Genomic DNA, 24,939 nt, shown 5'->3' on the forward strand with positions numbered 1-24,939 from the left:
GAAATTAATTCGGAGGACGACTCACTATCACTTCAAGCTGATCTAGATAGCGTTTTGAAATGGTCAAAGGATTGGCAGATGCAGTTTAATGCTGATAAATGTAAAGTTCTGAGGCTAGGTAATGATGATAGAGTTACAGGATACGAGCTAGATGGTGTTGAGATTGCTAAATGGATCTGGGAGTTATGATTAGTAAGAATTTAAAACAAAGGGATCAATGCATGAATGTTCATAATAATGCAAATCGGACACTGGAATTTGTTAATCGCAGCATTAGTAACAAGACACCTGGTGTGGTTTTTAAGCTATATCTTGCTCTGGTTAGGCCCCATTTAGATTATGCAGTTCAGTTTTGGTCGCCGTATTATAGAATGTATATAAATTCACTTGAACGTGTCCAGCACAGGATGACTAAGTTAATTCCCCAAATTAGAAATCTTTCATATGAAGAAAGATTAACAAAGCTTAACTTGCAGTCACTGGAAAGGCGAAGAGTTAGGGGTGACATGATTGAGGTTTACAAATAGATGAATGGACATAACAAAGGGGATATTAATAGGGTATTAAAAGAATCAACACAAGACAGGACATTCTTTGGGGCACACGTGAGGAACACAAATGCGAACAAGCCTGAACGGTCTCCAGGCATATATGCAACTGAAAATTCACACCCAAGAAGTGACTCGAACTCATACTGACAGGAGCACTCTGCATCTGGCGTACAGGACTCCTTAACCACTCGACAACACGACCAGACAGAAAGAGGATTGTAGCCGAGGCTAATTCCCATCATCCCGCCGGCACTCTGATGGTAATCTTAGGCATAGTATTATATCAAATCACCTCCTTGTTTGGAGCACACGTGAGAACCACAAATGCAAACCAGCTTGAACGGTCTCCATGGATATATACAAATGAAAACTCACACCCCCAGATGTGACTCTAACCCATACTGCCAAGAGCACTCTGAATCTGGCGTACAGGATATACAACCTTAACCACTCGACCAACACGACCGGACAAAAAAAGGATGGTAGCCGAGCCTAATTCTCATCCTCCCGCCGGAACTGTGATGGTAATATTGGGCATGGTATTACATCAAATCACCTCATTCTTTGGGGCACACGTGAGGAACACAAATGCGAACAAGCCTGAACAGTCTCCATGCATATATGTAACTAATATCTCACACCCCAGAAGTGACTTAAACTCATACTGCCAAGAGCACTCTGCATCTAGCGTACAGGACGTACAACCTTAACCACTCGACCAACACGACCGGACAAAAAGAGGATGGTAGCCGAGGCTAATTCTCATCCTCCCACCGGCACTCTGATGGTAATATTGGGCATGGTATTATATTAAATCACCTCATTCTTTGTTACACACGTGAGGAACACAAATGGGAACAAGCCTGAACGGTCTCCAGGCATATATGCAAATGAAAACTCACACTCTAGAAGTGACTCGAACCCATACTGCCAGGAGCACTCTGCATCTGGCGTACAAGACACCTTAACCACTCGGCCAACACGACCGGACAAAACGAGGACGGTAGCCGGGGCTAATTCCTATCCTCCCGCCAGCACTCTGATGGTTATCTTGGGCATGGTATTTTATCAAATCACCTCATTCTTTGGGGCTCACGTGAGGAACACAAATGCGAACAAGCTTGAACGGTCTCCAGGAATATATGCAACTGAAAAACTCACACCCCAGAATTAAATCGAAACCATACTGCCAGGAGCACTCTGCATCTGGCGTACAAGACACCTTAACCACTCGACCAACACGACCGGACAAAACGAGGATGGTAGCCGAGGCTAATTCCCATCCTCCCGCCGGCACTCTGATGGTAATCTTGGGCATGGTATTTTATCAAATCACCTCATTCCTTAGGGCACATGTGAGGATCACAAATGCGAACAAGCCTGAACAGTCTCCAGGCATATATGCAACTGAAAACTCACACTCTAGAAGTGACTCGAACCCATACCGCCAGGAGCACTCTGCATCTTGCATACAAGACACCTTAACCACTCGACCAACACGACCGGACAAAAAGAGGATGGTAGCCGAGGCTAATTCTCATCCTCCCGCCGGCACTCTGATGGTAATCTTGGGCATAGTATTATATCAAATCACCTCATTCTTTGGAACACATGTGAGAAACACAAATGCAAATCAGCCTGAACGGTCTCCATTCATATATGCAACTGAAAACTCACTCCCCAGATGTGACTCAAACCCATACTGCCAAGAGCACTCTGCATCTGGCGTACTAGACACCTTAACCACTCGACCAACACGACAGGACAAAGAAAGGATGGTAGCCGAGTCTAATTCTCATCCTCCCGCCGGAACTCTGATATTAATATTGGGCATGGTATTTTATCAAATCACCTCATTCTTTGTGGCACACATGAGGAACAAAAAGGGGAACAAGTCTGAACGGTCTCCAGGCATATATGCAACTGAAAACTCACACTCCAGAAGTGACTTGAACCGATATTGCCAGGAGCACTCTACATCAGGCGTACAAGACACCTTAACCACTCTACCAAAATGACAGGACAAAAAGAGGATGGTAGCTAAGGCTAATTCCCATCCTCCCTCCGGCACTCTGATGGTATTCTTAGGCATGGTATTTTATCAAATCACCTCATTCTTTGGGGCTCACGTGAGAAACACAAATACAAACAAGCTTGAATGGTCTCCAGGAATATATGCAACTAAAAACTCACTCCCGAAAAGTGACTCGAACCCATATTGCCAGGACCACTCTACATCTGGCGTACAAGACACCTTAACCACTCGACCAACTCGACCGGACAAAAAGAGGATGCACTCTGATGGTAATCTTGGGCATGGTATTTTATCAAATCACCTTATTCTTTGGGGAACACGTGAGGAACACAAATGCGAACAAGCCTGAACGGTCTCCACGCATATATGCAACTGAAAACTCTCACCCAAGAAGTGACTCAAATCCATACTGCCAGGAGCACTCTGCATCTGGCGTACAGGACGTACAACCTTAACCTCTCGACCAATACGACCGGACAAAAAGAGGATGGTAGCCGAGGCTAATTCTCATCCACCCGCCGGCCATCTGATGGTAATCTTGGGCATGGTATTTTATCAAATAACCTCATTCCTTGGGTCACATGTGAGGATCACAAGTGCGAACAAATCCTGAACGGTCTTTAGGCATATATGAAACTGAAAAAACACACCCCAGAAGTAACTCAAACCAAACTGGCAGGGACACTCTGCATCTGACGTACAGGACACCTTAACCACTCGACAACACGACCAGACAGAAAGAGGATGGTAGCCGAGGCTAAATCCCATCCTCCCGCCGGCACTCTGATGGTAATCTTGGGCATAGTATTATATCAAATCACTTCATTCTTTGGAGCACACGTGAGAAACACAAATGCAAACCAGCCTTAACAGTCTCCATGCATATATGCAAATGAAAACTCACACAACAGAAGTGACTCAAACCCATACCGCCAAGAGCACTCTGCATCTGGCGTACAGGACATACAACCTTATCCACTCGACCAACACGACCGGAAAAAAAAGGATGGTAGCCGAGGCTAATTCTCATCCTCCCGTCGGAACTCTGATGGTAATATTGGGCATGGTATTATATCAAATAACCTCATTCTTTGTTACACACGTGAGGGACACAAATGGGAACAAGCCTGAACGGTATCCAGGCATATATGCAACTGAAAACTCACACTCTAGAAGTGACTCGAACCCATACTGCCAGGAGCACTCTGCATCTGGCGTACGAGACACCTTAACCACTCGACCAACACGACTGGACAAAACGAGGACGGTAGCCGGGGCGAATTCCCACCCTCCCGCCAGCACTCTGATGGTTATCTTAGGCATGGTATTTTATCAAATCACCTCATTCTTTGGGGCACACGTGAGGAACACAAATGCGAACAAGCCTGAACGGTCTCCATGCATATATGCAACTGAAATCTCACACCCCAGAAGTGACTTAAACCCATACTGCCAGGAGCACTCTGCATCTAGCATACAGGACGTACAACCTTAACCACTCGACCAACATGACCGGACAAAAAGAGGATGGTAGCCGAGCCTAATTCTCATCCTCCCGCCGGCACTCTGATGGTAATATTGGGCATGGTATTTTATCAAATCACCTCATTCTTTGTGGCACACTTGAGGAACAAAAAGGGGAACAAGTCTGAACGGTCTCCAGGCATATATGCAACTGAAAACTCACACTCCAGAAGTGACTCGAACCGATTCTGCCAGGAGCACTCTGCATCTGGCGTACAATACAACTTAACCACTCGGACAACACGACCGGACAAAACGAGGACGGTAGCCGGGGCTAATTCCCATCCTCCCGCCAGCACTCTGATGGTATTCTTAGGCATGGTATTTTATCAAATCACCTTATTCTTTGGGGAACACGTGAGGAACACAAATGCGAACGAGCCTGAACGGTCTCCAGGAATATATGCAACTGAAAACTCACACCCCAGAAGTGACTTAAACCCATGCTGCCAAGTGCACTCTGCATCTGGCGTAAAGGACGTACAACCTTAACCTCTCGACCAATACGACCGGACAAAAAGAGGATGGTAGCCGAGGCTAATTCTCATCCTCCCACCGGCACTCTGATGGCAATCTTGGGCATGGTATTTTATCAAATCACCTCAATCCTTTTGGCACATGTGAGGATCACAAATGCGAACAAGCCTGAACGGTCTCCAGGCATATATGCAACTGAAAACTCACACTCTAGAAGTGACTCGAACCCATACTGCCAGGAGCACTCTGCATCTTGCGTACAAGACACCTTAACCACTCGACCAACACGACAGGACAAATAGAGGATGGAAGCCGAGGATAACTCCCATCCTCCGGTCGGCACTCTGAAGGTAATCTCGGGCATGGTATTTTATCAAATCACCTCGTTCTTTGGGGCTCACGTGGGTAACACATATGCAAACAAGCGTGAATGGTCTCCAGGAAAATATGCAACTGAAAATTCACACCCCCGAAGTGACTCGAACCCATGCTGCCAGGAGCACTCTGCATCTGGTTTACAGGACACCTTATTCACTCGACCAACACCACCGGACAAAAAAAAAGATGGTAGCTGAGGCTAATTCTCATCCTCCCGCCGGCACTCTGACGGTAATCTTGGACATGGTATTTTATCAAATCACTTCATTCTTTGGAGCACACGTGTGAAACACAAATGCAAACCAGCTTGAACGATCTCCATGCATATATGTGCAACTGAAATCTCACACCCAAGAAGTGATTTAAACCCATAATACTAAGAGCATTCTGCATCTAGCATACAGGACGTACAACCATAACCACTCGACCAACGCGACCGGACAAAAAGAGGATGGTAGCCGAGGCTAATTCTCATGCTCCCACCGGCACTCTGATGGTAATCTTGGGCATGGTATTTTATCAAAACACCTCATTCTTTGGGGTTCACGTGAGTAACACAAATGCGAAAAAGCTTGAACAGTCTCCAGAAATATATGCAACAGAAAACTCACACCCCAGAAGTTACTCGAACCCATACTGCCAGGAGCACTCTGCATCTGGCATACAGGACACCTTAACCACTCGACCAACACGACCGAACAGAAAGAGGATGGTAGCCGAGACTAATTCCCATCCTCCCGCCGGCACTCTGATGGTAATCTTAGGCATAGTAATATATCAAATCACTTCATTCTTTGGAGCACATGTGTGAAACACAAATGCAAACTAGCTTGAACGATCTCCATGCATATATGCAACTGAAATCTCACACCCCAGAAGTGATTTAAATCCATACTGCCAGGAGCACTCTGCATCTAGCATACAGGACGTACAACCATAACCACTCGACCAACACGACCGGACAAAAAGAGGATGGTAGCCGAAGCTAATTCCCATCCTCCCGCCGGCACTCTGATGGTAATCTTGGGCATGGTATTTTATCAAATGACCTCATTCTTTGGGGCACATGTGAGGAACACAAATGCGATCAAGCCTGAACGGTCAAGCGGATTAAGGTGCCCTGTAGTTACCAGTTGCGTTGCTCCTGGGAGTATGGGTTCGAGTCACTTCTGGGGTGTGAGTTTTCAGTCATATATATATATATATATATATATATATATATATATATATATATATATATATATATATATATATATATATTTATATATATATATATATATATATATATATATATATGTATATATATATATACATATATATATATATATATATATATATATATATGTATATATATATGTATATTTATATATATATATATATATATATATATATATATATATATATATATATATGTATATTTATATATATATATATATATATATATATATATATATATATATGTATATTTATATATATATATATATATATATATATATATATATATATATATATATATATATATATATATATATATATATATATATATATATATGTAACTGAAAACTCACACCCCAGAAGTGACTCGAACCCATACTCCCAGAAGCGACGCAACTGGTATGTACAAGACGCCTTAATCCACTTGACCATCACGACCGGACATAATGAGGTGATAGCCGAGGCTATTTGAACCACCCCACCGCCGGCACTCGGATAGTAATCTTGGGCATAGCATTTTACCAAATCACCTCATTCTTTGGGGCACACGTGAGGAACACAAATGCGAACAAGCCTGAATGGTCCCCAGGACAATATGCAACTGAAAACTCACACCCCAGAAGTGACTCGAACCCATACTCCCAGAAGCGACGCAACTGGTATGTACAAGACGCCTTAATCCACTTCACCATCACGACCGGACATAATGAGGTGATAGCCGAGGCTATTTGAACCACCCCACCGCCGGCACTCGGATAGTAATCTTGGGCATAGCATTTTACCAAATCACCTCATTCTTTGGGGCACACGTGAGGAACACAAATGCGAACAAGCCTGAATGGTCCCCAGGACAATATGCAACTGAAAACTCACACCCCAGAAGTGACTCGAACCCATACTCCCAGAAGCGACGCAACTGGTATGTACAAGACGCCTTAATCCACTTGACCATCACGACCGGACATAATGAGGTGATAGCCGAGGCTATTTGAACCACCCCACCGCCGGCACTCGGATAGTAATCTTGGGCATAGCATTTTACCAAATCACCTCATTCTTTGGGGCACACGTGAGGAACACAAATGCGAACAAGCCTGAATGGTCCCCAGGACAATATGCAACTGAAAACTCACACCCCAGAAGTGACTCGAACCCATACTCCCAGAAGCGACGCAACTGGTATGTACAAGACGCCTTAATCCACTTGACCATCACGACCGGACATAATGAGGTGATAGCCGAGGCTATTTGAACCACCCCACCGCCGGCACTCGGATAGTAATCTTGGGCATAGCATTTTACCAAATCACCTCATTCTTTGGGGCACACGTGAGGAACACAAATGCGAACAAGCCTGAATGGTCCCCAGGACAATATGCAACTGAAAACTCACACCCCAGAAGTGACTCGAACCCATACTCCCAGAAGCGACGCAACTGGTATGTACAAGACGCCTTAATCCACTTGACCATCACGACCGGACATAATGAGGTGATAGCCGAGGCTATTTGAACCACCCCACCGCCGGCACTCGGATAGTAATCTTGGGCATAGCATTTTACCAAATCACCTCATTCTTTGGGGCACACGTGAGGAACACAAATGCGAACAAGCCTGAATGGTCCCCAGGACAATATGCAACTGAAAACTCACACCCCAAAAGTGACTCGAACCCATACTCCCAGAAGCGACGCAACTGGTATGTACAAGACGCCTTAATCCACTTGACCATCACGACCGGACATAATGAGGTGATAGCCGAGGCTATTTGAACCACCCCACCGCCGGCACTCGGATAGTAATCTTGGGCATAGCATTTTACCAAATCACCTCATTCTTTGGGGCACACGTGAGGAACACAAATGCGAACAAGCCTGAATGGTCCCCAGGACAATATGCAACTGAAAACTCACACCCCAGAAGTGACTCGAACCCATACTCCCAGAAGCGACGCAACTGGTATGTACAAGACGCCTTAATCCACTTGACCATCACGACCGGACATAATGAGGTGATAGCTGAGGCTATTTGAACCACCCCACCGCCGGCACTCGGATAGTAATCTTGGGCATAGCATTTTACCAAATCACCTCATTCTTTGGGGCACACGTGAGGAACACAAATGCGAACAAGCCTGAATGGTCCCCAGGACAATATGCAACTGAAAACTCACACCCCAGAAGCGACGCAACTGGTATGTACAAGACGCCTTAATCCACTTGACCATCACGACCGGACATAATGAGGTGATAGCCGAGGCTATTTGAACCACCCCACCGCCGGCACTCGGATAGTAATCTTGGGCATAGCATTTTACCAAATCACCTCATTCTTTGGGGCACACGTGAGGAACACAAATGCGAACAAGCCTGAATGGTCCCCAGGACAATATGCAACTGAAAACTCACACCCCAGAAGTGACTCGAACCCATACTCCCAGAAGCGACGCAACTGGTATGTACAAGACGCCTTAATCCACATGACCATCACGACCGGACATAATGAGGTGATAGCCGAGGCTATTTGAACCACCCCACCGCCGGCACTCGGATAGTAATCTTGGGCATAGCATTTTACCAAATCACCTCATTCTTTGGCACACGTGAGGAACACAAATGCGAACAAGCCTGAATGGTCCCCAGGACAATATGCAACTGAAAACTCACACCCCAGAAGTGACTCGAACCCATACTCCCAGAAGCGACGCAACTGGTATGTACAAGACGCCTTAATCCACTTGACCATCACGACCGGACATAATGAGGTGATAGCCGAGGCTATTTGAACCACCCCACCGCCGGCACTCGGATAGTAATCTTGGGCATAGCATTTTACCAAATCACCTCATTCTTTGGGGCACACGTGAGGAACACAAATGCGAACAAGCCTGAATGGTCCCCAGGACAATATGCAACTGAAAACTCACACCCCAGAAGTGACTCGAACCCATACTCCCAGAAGCTACGCAACTGGTATGTACAAGACGCCTTAATCCACTTGACCATCACGACCGGACATAATGAGGTGATAGCCGAGGCTATTTGAACCACCCCACCGCCGGCACTCGGATAGTAATCTTGGGCATAGCATTTTACCAAATCACCTCATTCTTTGGGGCATACGTGAGGTACACAAATGCGAACAAGCCTGAATGGTCCCCAGGACAATATGCAACTGAAAACTCACACCCCAGAAGTGACTCGAACCCATACTCCCAGAAGCGACGCAACTGGTATGTACAAGACGCCTTAATCCACTTGACCATCACGACCGGACATAATGAGGTGATAGCTGAGGCTATTTGAACCACCCCACCGCCGGCACTCGGATAGTAATCTTGGGCATAGCATTTTACCAAATCACCTCATTCTTTGGGGCACACGTGAGGAACACAAATGCGAACAAGCCTGAATGGTCCCCAGGACAATATGCAACTGAAAACTCACACCCCAGAAGCGACGCAACTGGTATGTACAAGACGCCTTAATCCACTTGACCATCACGACCGGACATAATGAGGTGATAGCCGAGGCTATTTGAACCACCCCACCGCCGGCACTCGGATAGTAATCTTGGGCATAGCATTTTACCAAATCACCTCATTCTTTGGGGCACACGTGAGGAACACAAATGCGAACAAGCCTGAATGGTCCCCAGGACAATATGCAACTGAAAACTCACACCCCAGAAGTGACTCGAACCCATACTCCCAGAAGCGACGCAACTGGTATGTACAAGACGCCTTAATCCACTTGACCATCACGACCGGACATAATGAGGTGATAGCCGAGGCTATTTGAACCACCCCACCGCCGGCACTCGGATAGTAATCTTGGGCATAGCATTTTACCAAATCACCTCATTCTTTGGCACACGTGAGGAACACAAATGCGAACAAGCCTGAATGGTCCCCAGGACAATATGCAACTGAAAACTCACACCCCAGAAGTGACTCGAACCCATACTCCCAGAAGCGACGCAACTGGTATGTACAAGACGCCTTAATCCACTTGACCATCACGACCGGACATAATGAGGTGATAGCCGAGGCTATTTGAACCACCCCACCGCCGGCACTCGGATAGTAATCTTGGGCATAGCATTTTACCAAATCACCTCATTCTTTGGGGCACACGTGAGGAACACAAATGCGAACAAGCCTGAATGGTCCCCAGGACAATATGCAACTGAAAACTCACACCCCAGAAGTGACTCGAACCCATACTCCCAGAAGCTACGCAACTGGTATGTACAAGACGCCTTAATCCACTTGACCATCACGACCGGACATAATGAGGTGATAGCCGAGGCTATTTGAACCACCCCACCGCCGGCACTCGGATAGTAATCTTGGGCATAGCATTTTACCAAATCACCTCATTCTTTGGGGCATACGTGAGGTACACAAATGCGAACAAGCCTGAATGGTCCCCAGGACAATATGCAACTGAAAACTCACACCCCAGAAGTGACTCGAACCCATACTCCCAGAAGCGACGCAACTGGTATGTACAAGACGCCTTAATCCACTTGACCATCACGACCGGACATAATGAGGTGATAGCCGAGGCTATTTGAACCACCCCACCGCCGGCACTCGGATAGTTTATTGTCCTGGGGACCATTCAGGCTTGTTTGCATTTGTGTTCCTCACGTGTGCCCCAAAGAATGAGGTGATTTGGTAAAATGCTATGCCCAAGATTACTATCCGAGTGCCGGCGGTGGGGTGGTTCAAATAGCCTCGGCTATCACCTCATTATGTCCGGTCGTGATGGTCAAGTGGATTAAGGCGTCTTGTACATACCAGTTGCGTCGCTTCAGGGAGTATGGGTTCGTGTCACTTCTAGGGTGTGAGTTTTCAGTTGCATATTGTCCTGGGGACCATTCAGGCTTGTTCGCATTTGTGTTCCTCACGTGTGCCCCAAAGAATGAGGTGATTTGGTAAAATGCTATGCCCAAGATTACTATCCGAGTGCCGGCGGTGGGGTGGTTCAAACAGCCTCGGCTATCACCTCATTATGTCCAGTCGTGATGGTCAAGTGGATTAAGGCGTCTTGTACATACCAGTTGCGTCGCTTCTGGGAGTATGGGTTCGAGTCACTTCTGGGGTGTGAGTTTTCAGTTGCATATTGTCCTGGGGACCATTCAGGCTTGTTCGCATTTGTGTTCCTCACGTGTGCCCCAAAGAATGAGGTGATTTGGTAAAATGCTATGCCCAAGATTACTATCCGAGTGCCGGCGGTGGGGTGGTTCAAATAGCCTCGGCTATCACCTCATTATGTCCAGTCGTGATGGTCAAGTGGATTAAGGCGTCTTGTACATACCAGTTGCGTCGCTTCTGGGAGTATGGGTTCGAGTCACTTCTGGGGTGTGAGTTTTCAGTTGCATATTGTCCTGGGGACCATTCAGGCTTGTTCGCATTTGTGTTCCTCACGTGTGCCCCAAAGAATGAGGTGATTTGGTAAAATGCTATGCCCAAGATTACTATCCGAGTGCCGGCGGTGGGGTGGTTCAAATAGCCTCGGCTATCACCTCATTATGTCCGGTCGTGATGGTCAAGTGGATTAAGGCGTCTTGTACATACCAGTTGCATCGCTTCTGGGAGTATGGGTTCGAGTCACTTCTGGGGTGTGAGTTTTCAGTTGCATATTGTCCTGGGGACCATTCAGGCTTGTTCGCATTTGTGTTCCTCACGTGTGCCCCAAAGAATGAGGTGATTTGGTAAAATGCTATGCCCAAGATTACTATCCGAGTGCCGGCGGTGGGGTGGTTCAAATAGCCTCGGCTATCACCTCATTATGTCCAGTCGTGATGGTCAAGTGGATTAAGGCGTCTTGTACATACCAGTTGCGTCGCTTCTGGGAGTATGGGTTCGAGTCACTTCTGGGGTGTGAGTTTTCAGTTGCATATTGTCCTGGGGACCATTCAGGCTTGTTCGCATTTGTGTTCCTCACGTGTGCCCCAAAGAATGAGGTGATTTGGTAAAATGCTATGCCCAAGATTACTATCCGAGTGCCGGCGGTGGGGTGGTTCAAATAGCCTCGGCTATCACCTCATTATGTCCGGTCGTGATGGTCAAGTGGATTAAGGCGTCTTGTACATACCAGTTGCATCGCTTCTGGGAGTATGGGTTCGAGTCACTTCTGGGGTGTGAGTTTTCAGTTGCATATTGTCCTGGGGACCATTCAGGCTTGTTCGCATTTGTGTTCCTCACGTGTGCCCCAAAGAATGAGGTGATTTGGTAAAATGCTATGCCCAAGATTACTATCTGAGTGCCGGCGGTGGGGTGGTTCAAATAGCCTCGGCTATCACCTCATTATGTCCGGTCGTGATGGTCAAGTGGATTAAGGCGTCTTGTACATACCAGTTGCGTCGCTTCTGGGAGTATGGGTTCGAGTCACTTCTGGGGTGTGAGTTTTCAGTTGCATATTGTCCCGGGGACCATTCAGGCTTGTTCGCATTTGTGTTCCTCACGTGTGCCCCAAAGAATGAGGTGATTTGGTAAAATGCTATGCCCAAGATTACTATCCGAGTGCCGGCGGTGGGGTGGTTCAAATAGCCTCGGCTATCACCTCATTATGTCCGGTCGTGATGGTCAAGTGGATTAAGGCGTCTTGTACATACCAGTTGCGTCGCTTCTGGGAGTATGGGTTCGAGTCACTTCTGGGGTGTGAGTTTTCAGTTGCATATTGTCCTGGGGACCATTCAGGCTTGTTCGCATTTGTGTTCCTCACGTGTGCCCCAAAGAATGAGGTGATTTGGTAAAATGCTATGCCCAAGATTACTATCCGAGTGCCGGCGGTGGGGTGGTTCAAATAGCCTCGGCTATCACCTCATTATGTCCGGTCGTGATGGTCAAGTGGATTAAGGCGTCTTGTACATACCAGTTGCGTCACTTCTGGGAGTATGGGTTCGAGTCACTTCTGGGGTGTGAGTTTTCAGTTGCATATTGTCCTGGGGACCATTCAGGCTTGTTCGCATTTGTGTTCCTCACGTGTGCCCCAAAGAATGAGGTGATTTGGTAAAATGCTATGCCCAAGATTACTATCCGAGTGCCGGCGGTGGGGTGGTTCAAATAGCCTCGGCTATCACCTCATTATGTCCGGTCATGATGGTCAAGTGGATTAAGGCGTCTTGTACATACCAGTTGCGTCGCTTCTGGGAGTATGGGTTCGAGTCACTTCTGGGGTGTGAGTTTTCAGTTGCATATTGTCCTGGGGACCATTCAGGCTTGTTCGCATTTGTGTTCCTCACGTGTGCCCCAAAGAATGAGGTGATTTGGTAAAATGCTATGCCCAAGATTACTATCCGAGTGCCGGCGGTGGGGTGGTTCAAATAGCCTCGGCTATCACCTCATTATGTCCAGTCGTGATGGTCAAGTGGATTAAGGCGTCTTGTACATACCAGTTGCGTCGCTTCTGGGAGTATGGGTTCGAGTCACTTCTGGGGTGTGAGTTTTCAGTTGCATATTGTCCTGGGGACCATTCAGGCTTGTTCGCATTTGTGTTCCTCACGTGTGCCCCAAAGAATGAGGTGATTTGGTAAAATGCTATGCCCAAGATTACTATCCGAGTGCCGGCGGTGGGGTGGTTCAAATAGCCTCGGCTATCACCTCATTATGTCCGGTCGTGATGGTCAAGTGGATTAAGGCGTCTTGTACATACCAGTTGCATCGCTTCTGGGAGTATGGGTTCGAGTCACTTCTGGGGTGTGAGTTTTCAGTTGCATATTGTCCTGGGGACCATTCAGGCTTGTTCGCATTTGTGTTCCTCACGTGTGCCCCAAAGAATGAGGTGATTTGGTAAAATGCTATGCCCAAGATTACTATCCGAGTGCCGGCGGTGGGGTGGTTCAAATAGCCTCGGCTATCACCTCATTATGTCCGGTCGTGATGGTCAAGTGGATTAAGGCGTCTTGTACATACCAGTTGCGTCGCTTCTGGGAGTATGGGTTCGAGTCACTTCTGGGGTGTGAGTTTTCAGTTGCATATTGTCCCGGGGACCATTCAGGCTTGTTCGCATTTGTGTTCCTCACGTGTGCCCCAAAGAATGAGGTGATTTGGTAAAATGCTATGCCCAAGATTACTATCCGAGTGCCGGCGGTGGGGTGGTTCAAATAGCCTCGGCTATCACCTCATTATGTCCGGTCGTGATGGTCAAGTGGATTAAGGCGTCTTGTACATACCAGTTGCGTCGCTTCTGGGAGTATGGGTTCGAGTCACTTCTGGGGTGTGAGTTTTCAGTTGCATATTGTCCTGGGGACCATTCAGGCTTGTTCGCATTTGTGTTCCTCACGTGTGCCCCAAAGAATGAGGTGATTTGGTAAAATGCTATGCCCAAGATTACTATCCGAGTGCCGGCGGTGGGGTGGTTCAAATAGCCTCGGCTATCACCTCATTATGTCCGGTCGTGATGGTCAAGTGGATTAAGGCGTCTTGTACATACCAGTTGCGTCACTTCTGGGAGTATGGGTTCGAGTCACTTCTGGGGTGTGAGTTTTCAGTTGCATATTGTCCTGGGGACCATTCAGGCTTGTTCGCATTTGTGTTCCTCACGTGTGCCCCAAAGAATGAGGTGATTTGGTAAAATGCTATGCCCAAGATTACTATCCGAGTGCCGGCGGTGGGGTGGTTCAAATAGCCTCGGCTATCACCTCATTATGTCCGGTCATGATGGTCAAGTGGATTAAGGCGTCTTGTACATACCAGTTGCGTCGCTTCTGGGAGTATGGGTTCGAGTCACTTCTGGGGTGTGAGTTTTCAGTTGCATATTGTCCTGGGGACCATTCAGGCTTGTTCGCATATATATATATATATGTCGTACCTAGTAGCCAGAACGCACTTCTCAGTCTACTATGCAAGGCCCGATTTGCCTAATAAGCCAAGTTTTCATGAATTAATATATTTTGTCTATTTTTTTTCTTTTGAAATGATAAAGCTACCCATTTCATTATGTATGAGGTCAATTTTTTTTATTGGAGTTAAAAATAACGTAGATATATGACCGAACCTAACCAACCCTACCTAACCTAACTTAACCTATCTTTATTGGTTAGGTTAGGTTAGGTAGTCGAAAAAGTTAGGTTAGGTTAGGTTAGGTAGGTTAGGTAGTCGAAAAACAACTAATTCATGAAAACTTGGCTTATTAGGCAAATCTGGCCTTGAATAGTAGGCATAGAAGTGCGTTCTGGCTATTAGGTACGACATATATATATATATATATATATATATATATATATATATATATATATATATATATATATATATATATATATATATATATATATATATATATATATATATATATATATATATATATACTACAATGGAAGGGAGTACCACCTCTAGCTGGAAGAAGGGGGACCCATAGCCTCGGAGGAAACCACACATAACGCATTAGAGATGGATTAGATGTTTGGATCCCCTCCAATACAGTTTCTGTGTGCTTTTCTCCTACCACCCCCTTCCTTTTTTATTTTTTGTGCTTTATTATGCATTTGATGGTTACAAGATATACATGGGTTGATACAAAAATAATAATGCAAAAAGGTGCTTAAAGGTTATGGATCTCTTGAAAAACACAACAATGGGAAACATTGATGAATATCACAGACGGGTTCGATCATTGTTGCAAGTCAAACACTTCTTCGAATTCCTCTGAAGTTGGACTAGTGCCCAAGACGCAACAGGCATTTCCCCTCTGAATCGCAATATATATATATATATATATATATATATATATATATATATATATATATATATATATATATATATATATATATATATATATATATATATATATATATATATATATATATATATATATATATATATATATATATATATATATATATATATATATATATATATATATGTCGTACCTAGTAGCCAGAACTCACTTCTCAGCCTACTATGCATGGCCCGATTTGCCTAATAAGCCTAGTTTTCATGAATTAATGTTTTTTCGACAACCTAACCTACCTAACCTAACCTAACCTAACGTTTTCGGCTACCTAACCTAACCTAACCTATAAAGATAGGTTAGGTTAGGTTAGGTAGGGTTGGTTAGGTTCGGTCATATATCTACGTTAATTTTAACTCCAATGGAAAAAAATTGACCTCATACATAATGAAATGGGTAGCTTTATCATTTCATAAGAAAAAAGTTAGAGAAAATATATTAATTCAGTAAAACTTGGCTTATTAGGCAAATCGGGCCTCGCATAGTAGGCTGAGAAGTGAGTTCTGGCTACTAGGTACGACATACATATATATATATATATATATATATATGTATATATATATATATATATATATATATATATATATATATATATATATATATATATATAGGCGTTTAACGATGCATAAGCAACAGGGCTCCATTAAGCATATAGTCACTTCCCACAACCAAACCATCACCAGAGAAATCTTAGCAAACAACACAGAAATCATCAATAAATACAGCTATAGCAGGCGGTTTGACGTCTGCGAGGCACTACACATCAAGAAGTCAACACCAGCAATCAACAGCCAATTAATGCACAACTATATTCTACCCACTTCAAGACTCCGCACCAATATAGAAGCATCAAGAAATATGGGCCAATAAAAATAGGCCTTCTGCAGTTACCTACCTTTAATACCCATTGTTTCGTGTCCTGTCTTGTGCTAAAAGTTTTTTTCACCTCATCCAAAACTATTGTAACATGTCACCTCACCCAAATGTAGGTATAAAAACTCGAAGATGTTTAAGCTCTATTCAGCTAAAGCTGTGTGTGTGTGTGTAAACTAAAGTCTTCGAAAATGTAATAAGTTTTACAAAACGCGCTCAAGTGTTGCGTCAGACTAGAAATAAAAATGAATTTTGGAGAATTGATTTTTGAATTACCATCAACAGTGAAAAGAAACGTAAGAAAGATCGAGAAAATTCGTGTTAGAATTATTAATCTTACTTTTTCGGTCATATTTAATAATATATATATATATATATATATATATATATATATATATATATATATATATATATATATATATATATATATATATATATATATATATATATATATATATATATATATATATATATATATATATATATATATATATATATATATATATATATTATTAAATATGACCGAAAAAGTAAGATTAATAATTCTAACACGAATTTTCTCAATCTTTCGTACATTACGCTTCACTGTTGGAGGTAAATCAAAAATCACTTCTCCAAAATTCATTTTTATTTCTAGTCTGACGCGACACGGGCGCGTTTCGTAAAACTTATTACATTTTCAAAGACTTCACAAATACACAACTGATTAGAACTTACGTATCTCTGATTTTATATCTACATTTGAGTGAGGTGGGAGGGGTGATGTGGCATTAACACAAGACAGAACAAGAGGGGATATTAATAGGTATTAAAAGTATCAACACAAGACAGAACAGAAACAATGGGTATTGAATAGAAGTGTTTGTAGAAAGCCTATTGGTCCATATTTCTTGATGCTTCTATATTGGAGCGGAGTCTTGAGGTGGGTAGAATATAGTTGTGCAATAATTGGCTGTTGATTGCTGTTGTTGACTTCTTGATGTGTAGTGCCTCGCAAACGTCAAGCCGCCTGCTATCGCTGTATCTATCGATGATTTCTGTGTTGTTTACTAGGATTTCTCTGGCGATGGTTTGGTTATGGGAAGAGATTATTTGTTCCTTAATGGAGCCCTGTTGCTTATGCATCGTTAAACGCCTAGAAAGAGATGTTTTTGTCTTGCCTATATACTGTTTTTTTTTGGAGCTTACAGTCCCCAAGTGGGCATTTGAAGGCATAGACGACGTTAGTCTCTTTTAAAGCGTTCTGTTTTGTGTCTGGAGAGTTTCTCATGAGTAGGCTGGCCGTTTTTCTGGTTTTATAGTAAATCGTCAGTTGTATCCTCTGATTTTTGTCTGTAGGGATAACGTTTCTATTAACAATATCTTTCAGGACCCTTTCCTCCGTTTTATGAGCTGTGGAAAAGAAGTTCCTGTAAAATAGTCTAATAGGGGGTATAGGTGTTGTGTTAGTTGTCTCTTCAGAGGTTGCATGGCTTTTCACTTTCCTTCTTATGATTCCTTCTTTCCTTCATGCAACCTCTGAAGAGACAACTAACACAACACCTATACCCCCTATTAGACTATTTTACAGGAACTTCTTTTCCACAGCTCATAAAACGGAGGAAAGGGTCCTGAAAGATATTGTTAATAGAAACGTTATCCCTACAGACAAAAATCAGAGGATACAACTGACGATTTACTATAAAACCAGAAAAACGGCCAGCCTACTCATGAGAAACTCTCCAGACACAAAACAGAACGCTTTAAAAGAGACTAACGTCGTCTATGCCTTCAAATGCCCACTTGGGGACTGTAAGCTCCAAAAAACCCAGTATATAGGCAAGACAACAACATCTCTTTCTAGGCGTTTAACGATGCATAAGCAACAGGGCTCCATTAAGGAACATATAATATCTTCCCACAACCAAACCATCGCCAGAGAAATCCTAGTAAACAACACAGAAATCATCGATAGATACAGCGATAGCAGGCGGCTTGACGTTTGCGAGGCACTACACATCAAGAAGTCAACACCAGCAATCAACAGCCAATTATTGCACAACTATATTCTACCCACCTCAAGACTCCGCTCCAATATAGAAGCATCAAGAAATATGGACCAATAGGCTTTCTACAAACACTTCTATTCAATACCCATTGTTTCTGTTCTGTCTTGTGTTGATACTTTTAATACCCTATTAATATCCCCTCTTGTTCTGTCTTGTGTTAATGCCACATCACCCCTCCCACCTCACTCAAATGTAGATATAAAATCAGAGATACGTAAGTTCTAATCAGTTGTGTATTTGTGAAGTCTTTGAAAATGTAATAAGTTTTACGAAACGCGCCCGTGTCGCGTCAGACTAGAAATAAAAATGAATTTTGGAGAAGTGATTTTTTATTTACCTCCAACAGTGAAGCGTAATGTACGAAAGATTGAGAAAATTCGTGTTAGAATTATTAATCTTACTTTTTCGGTCATATTTAATAATATATGTCTACAGGAAAGACTGCTACCAAAATATATATATATATATATATATATATATATATATATATATATATATATATATATATATATATATATATATATATATATAAATTCAAAAAAGTTTGGTTTATTATTTTCATTGGTTAGTGTGATTACTTTATTCATTGATCACTTTATTCACGAATCATTTTTCTTATATCTGACTATTTTTAAACATTTTTCATCTTGAGTATTAATTTTTTTCGTATTCCATTATTTATTCATCTTTCTTTCCCATTTTTAAGAATTGCTCTCCTATATATTCGACTTGTACCCTGCCATCAATATTTACTTTTCTATAATACCATATTTGACTTATCCTTGCTTCAGCCAAGACATTTTCTATAGTTGCATTACCTGAGGTTGGTTCAGAGTGTTTCCTATCTTTTAAATCCAAGACTGACTGATTGGCTACAGTAATTTATCAACATTTAACTTTTAGATATTTTTAACACGTTGTAGAATACTGAGAAAACAATTGAAGACGATGTTTATGGCATGTATTCAGAGCGATATCTTTAATATGTCATGAAACATTTTTAAATAACTGAAAGACGATTATTTTATATCAGACTGATCCGATAATATACTCTATACCATAAAAATATTTCTCAACGTTTCATCTACCATATCAAGATCTTGATTACCAAATTCATGAACACATTTAGTCATTGTATTATTATTGTTCCTAGGGGACCATTTATGTTGAACATGCATCTTCAGGAGGTATCATCTTAGCTCTTTGTTCTTACTTTTGACTTTACAGTTGAACATGTGACCATAGAGTCTACTTCTTTCTTGGGCAAATGTAAAGATGAATGTGGAGATGGCAGCAGAAGTAGCAGGGATGGTGGTGGGAATGGCAGCGGTAGTAGTGGAGATAAAGGTGATGGAGGTGGGGATGGCAGCGGTAGTAGTGGAGATAAAGGTGATGGAGGTGGGGATGGCAGCGGTAGTAGTGGAGATAAAGGTGATGGAGGTGGGGATGGCAGCGGTAGTAGTGGAGATAAAGGTGATGGAGGTGTGGATGGCAGCGGTAGTAGTGGAGATAAAGGTGATGGAGGTGGGGATGGCAGCGGTAGTAGTGAAGATGAAGGTGATGGAGGTGGGGATGGCAGCGGTAGTAGTGAAGATGAAGGTGATGGAGGTGGGGATGGAAGCGGTATAGTAATAGAGATGAAGGTGTGTCAGGATACAGAAATTTTCCAGCTCCCTTGCACACTGAATGGATGCACAGTGTGTGAGTGCACAGGTCCTGTGTACCGTGATTCACTTTACGAACTATAACTATAATTCCGGCTTAGAGAGCCGGTGACTGAGCGGACAGAACACTGGACGCGTGATCCTGTGGTCCCGGGTTCGATCCTGGGCGCTGGCGAGAAACGATGGGCAGAATTTCTTTCACCCTGATGCCCTTGTTACCTAGCAGTAAATAGGTACCTGGGAGTTAGTCAGCTGTCACGGGCTGCTTCCTGGGGGTGGAGGCCTGGTCGAGGACCCGGCCGCGGGGACACTAAAGCCCCGAAATCATCTCAAGATATAACTTCAAGATAACCTACACAGGCGTGCTGGGTGTCGTTGGACAGCCCATGACGCCAGCTAGTCATTGATGTCATTCTGATTGCTGTATCAGGTCTGTAGACAAAGTTACAGCAGGGAGTCGATTTTTGTGTAATTTTTGTACTAGTTCAAGTGTTAAGGGAGGTTTGGGGGTTAACGGTTGTGAGCAGACCCCTATCACGTGTCAACCCTCGTGAGAGGGTGGGTAGCATCGTCAAGGAAGGTGCGCGATTGGCCAGAGCGTCTAGGCCTCAGGAATGCTTTACAGTGATTGGTCAAGAGGCTGAGTGTACTGCGAGGGCGGCATGGAGCCATCTTTGGGCGGGTAAATTATTCTTACCAGGGACGTTACTTGAGAGGGACGTACTTTCTCTTGCTAAGGCCAGGCACCGGGAAATACCACCTGCAACGTCCCAAAAGTCACTCTCGTCGTCGTGCCATCATTCCCGATACCGTAGGAGTAAGAATCCGGTGTCGTGTAAGAAGGAATTTGACTATATTCAAGTGTGAACTTTGATTTGTCACCTAGTTACGTGATCGTGGGACGCCATCTCAGAGTAAGTGGACTCAGGGAGGCTGTTAGCATCGTGTGGTAGTGTCATCCGCCGTTTCTCGGGCCTTAGTTACAAGGTGTCGTAGGAGAGACGATCTTGAAAAGGTTTCAGTGTTGTTGGAAACCTTAAATTCATAACTCCGAGGAATTAGCAGTGATCAGTGAAGGACTCTGTTATTCTCAAGTGTAGTGCCGTGTACCGCCGTGCACCGACGTACCCTGTCGTATCGCGCCAGTGTTGATTGCGTGGTACCATTCTCAGCTGTGTGTAACTGTGTGACACGCACCCTCGCCGACTTTAGGCTGAGCGTATTGTGTCACACTGGTCTGTGTGTGTAGCCACCCCGTGGTTCAGCCACCTTGTGGTCCCGCCACCCCATGGCCCAGCCGACCACGTGTCGTGGTCGGCTGGGCTTACTTCGAGGACGCCTACTTCACCAGCCGCAGCAGCAGAGTGGGGAATGGTAGACGTATGTGTGTGTGTGTGTACGTATGTACTGGCCGGTGATTGATGTAAGTACAGTACACTGTTTCTGTTTTGGGTATAAAACTCTGAAGCTGGTTTCACACCCAGTGTTCCGTAGTTCCGTAGGGTACTATTACTGATTTTGGAGAGGTTTTATAAGAGTTCAGGTTTCCTAGAGGTTTAAATATGTTATTGGATGATAGCTGTGGTGGCTGGGTGCACGGTTCCAGGTTTGGGACGGTGAGCCGTGGAGTGGCCAGAGCCACTTGAGGTTATACTACTAATACATAGTGATCTTATGTTGTGAGGAAATCGCCTTGTTGAATGTATTCATGTGTGACTTATACGTATAAATTTGTGACTTTGTACTAGGCTGTTTTCTTTGCTCCTTGCTTTACCCCTAGTCAACATTTTAAGGTCCTCCACTACAAAATTCTTGACAGGTCTCTATGACAGCAAAATCATGTCACTACTGATAACAAAAATAAGACACAGGCCGTGATTTGGTACAGTAGTAGAACCCTCGTTAAAGTAATTTTGTTGTAAGACTGGAAGAGACCTGTCAGTTGGTTGACAGTAGGCTTTGTCAATACTCATTTGAATTAATAGGCTGTTGTATTAACTAATTGGGGATTACTCACCGAATTCCTGACGTTTCAAGTATGATGTAATTATTTGATTTACGAGTTATTGGTGCCATTTAAGTGTCGTTGAGACACGAGTGTATTAACGTAAATTGAATTGTTGCTGACTGCTGTAGACGGTTAATTAACGTAATTGTTAAATTCAATTAGTGTAACTTTTATTGTTGTTGTCTTGAGAGACAAGTGTTAACGTAAGATTTTGTATAGGGGTAATCCTTCTTGGATCACCCGCCTTGTTACTTGGTACTTCGTTGGTAGAGCAGCGAGTGCCACAAATTTTGTGATTATAGTATTTGTTTACCGTGAAGCCGTGACAATACTGACTGCAAGCTTGCGTTACCAGTGGGCACCACTCTATTCTGTTAGTGTCATTGTTCAGTCAGCGACGACGGGAAGGATCTCGTGGGTCCACTAGGCTGTTGAATAGCTGTTCATGATTGTGCCACTGGGGTGACAGTAAGGTAACCTAAAGTCTTTGTTGTAGTAGTTCTAGTTTTGTTGAATATATTGTTATGTATCTAGAAAACGGTCGTTTGAGTCAAACCTTCCAAGATAATTGTCCCACAATTCATGTTCTACAACGCTTTGCCTGCTTATGTGTATATCAAGTCTGTATCTAGAGCTAGAGTCCATTGCACAGCACCACACATCAAATTAAAAATTTGGTGTGAGAATCCGTCGGATATCCTCTATTAGTTTTATTAGGAGTTACTTAAGCCAACGACCTAAGTGACAGGTTCCATCCGTGTGGTGGCGTCTGGCGGTTTGCTCCCGCTTCCCTATGATCTTAGGCTTTAAGTTAAACATCTGCCACAGTAGTTGTTGCTGTTTAAGGTCTGTCTCTCTTGCGAGGTAGTTACGATTAACGTAACATCAATAGGAATCAATTCTTTTGATTACGCCAAAGAAACAATCTCACAAGGTGATGGAGGTGGGAATGGCAGCTGCCGTAGTATTCAAGATGTAGGTGATGGAGGTGGGGGATGGCAGCGGTAGTAGTGGAGATGGAGGTGATGGAGGTGGGAATGGCAGCTGCCGTAGTATTCAAGATGTAGGTGGGGGATGGCAGCGGCAGTAATAGAGATGAAAGTGATGGAGGTGGGTATGGCAGCGGTAGTAGTAGAGATGAAGGCAGCGGTAGTAATTGAGACGAGTGTGCTGAATTGGGTGTTTATTGTTGCTGTTCTGAGGACACTTGTGGTGAAGACGAAGATGTTAGAGGTTGTTACACCCAAGTGCATCTGGGAATGGTTCATGTTGCCGTACAGTTGTAAATCATGTAAAATGGGTCTCTCAAGTATTATAAAAAATGGCCTAGGAAAGTGAAACAAACTGTCTATATGTCATCATCAATATACTGCATGATGAGGAACAATAGCACACAACAGAGAATAAGCACTTAACATCCAGTAACCTTCATACAACAATGGGGTGAAATAAAACCTCCAAGCACTGATCATTGACTAATACTAGACAAGACAGATCGCATATAATATGATTAACACTCTAACCAGACATCTTGTCAATTATAATGAACATAAAACAGTAACCAAACTGACTTATCTGAAACACATGTCTGACCAGCTCCATACCACTGTCGCTACTGAGCTTTTCCACATGTGCAAGCATGGCATCCACACAGTTACCAAAATATGCCAGACAGGAATACTCTCAGACACTCTGATATACATACTGAAAATAATACCTCCAAACACAAATATAAACATTATATGTACACTTAACATAATATAGAAAGCAATTCAGTGATATGAATACAATTAAAAAATATAATTACAGGGTTGGTGAATGATGCCAAGCTGGTCACGACACACGCACCACTGCTGGGGACAAAACTTCCTTATATGATCATGACCACCAAGAGATGCCATGCTTACTCCTGTCAATCATTATAAACCCATAAAATATATGAAATCATACTATCAATACTGACACACGACAGCATAATACAAAATCATAACAAAATATTCATACAGCTAACAATACAGTATACATATTCCATCCTAATAATAACTTAAAGGGAAAATGTATAATATATGCTTTTCATGATTACAGTAATAATCAGGTGATTAACTGATTTGTAACAATGGTAAGAATAAAGGTAATGTTGACATAGAAGCTGGAGTCAAACTATTAATAATTTTTATATTTGCAGAGTCCAGTACACATATTATAAGATGATGGAGATATATGCTGTGTTGGATAACCCAACACCATTTACTAATATTAAATACAATATGCAGATAATATTGCTGCTGTTGTGTGAAAAACAAATTAACCCTAGAAAAAGTGTTTAGTCATACAGAAAATGTAGCACAGTGGAAATTTCCGTCAATAGAAAATGGGATATTATTGCCACATATCGATATTATTTCACCAGAAAATTCTGTTGGGAA

The sequence above is a fragment of the Procambarus clarkii genome, chromosome 79 (genome assembly GCF_040958095.1).
Source record: "Procambarus clarkii isolate CNS0578487 chromosome 79, FALCON_Pclarkii_2.0, whole genome shotgun sequence".
In the NCBI taxonomy this organism is placed as follows: domain Eukaryota; kingdom Metazoa; phylum Arthropoda; class Malacostraca; order Decapoda; family Cambaridae; genus Procambarus; species Procambarus clarkii.